Raw genomic sequence first — 585 nt, forward strand, 5'->3', positions numbered from 1 at the left:
ATTCGTGACAGTTTGGTAAATTTCTTAACGTACATGGACAATATTCTGGGAATTCTTGTAAGCATCTTTTTTTTCCATTTCGGAACACTAAAAGTAAGATATATTGGTAGAGTTTACTCTAATTTTAATCTGGTATTGAGTTTACCTTGTTTGTGAGTGAAATATTATATTTTATTATGAGGCAAAAGAATGAGATAAAAAAAATCTAATCAGGATATTCGAATGCGAAAGTGAACAGTCCAGGAATATAAAAAAAAGGAACTAATCTTGACTTTTTCATGAATAATAAATCGGTGCTGTCTTCGCTTTTCAGGATTAGCGTCGAACTCAGTATTAAATGACATATGATGAAATACGTTGTATCGATTTACAGAGAAGCATTTTCTGTCGATGCCTCATAACAGGCTGTCAGCTCTGAAAATTCGGAGATAAAATAGACTCTAACAAGATCTCATTATGTTTGAAAAACATAATGATCATTACGACTTTGTTGAATGGTAAGTTTTACAAATCATAAATATCAGAAAAACCTTTCTTTTTAATATTTATATTACTTAAAAATACCGTACTGAAGTTTAGTGTTAT

The sequence above is a fragment of the Limulus polyphemus genome, unplaced genomic scaffold, assembly GCF_000517525.1.
Source record: "Limulus polyphemus unplaced genomic scaffold, Limulus_polyphemus-2.1.2 Scaffold215, whole genome shotgun sequence".
NCBI lineage: Eukaryota > Metazoa > Arthropoda > Merostomata > Xiphosura > Limulidae > Limulus > Limulus polyphemus.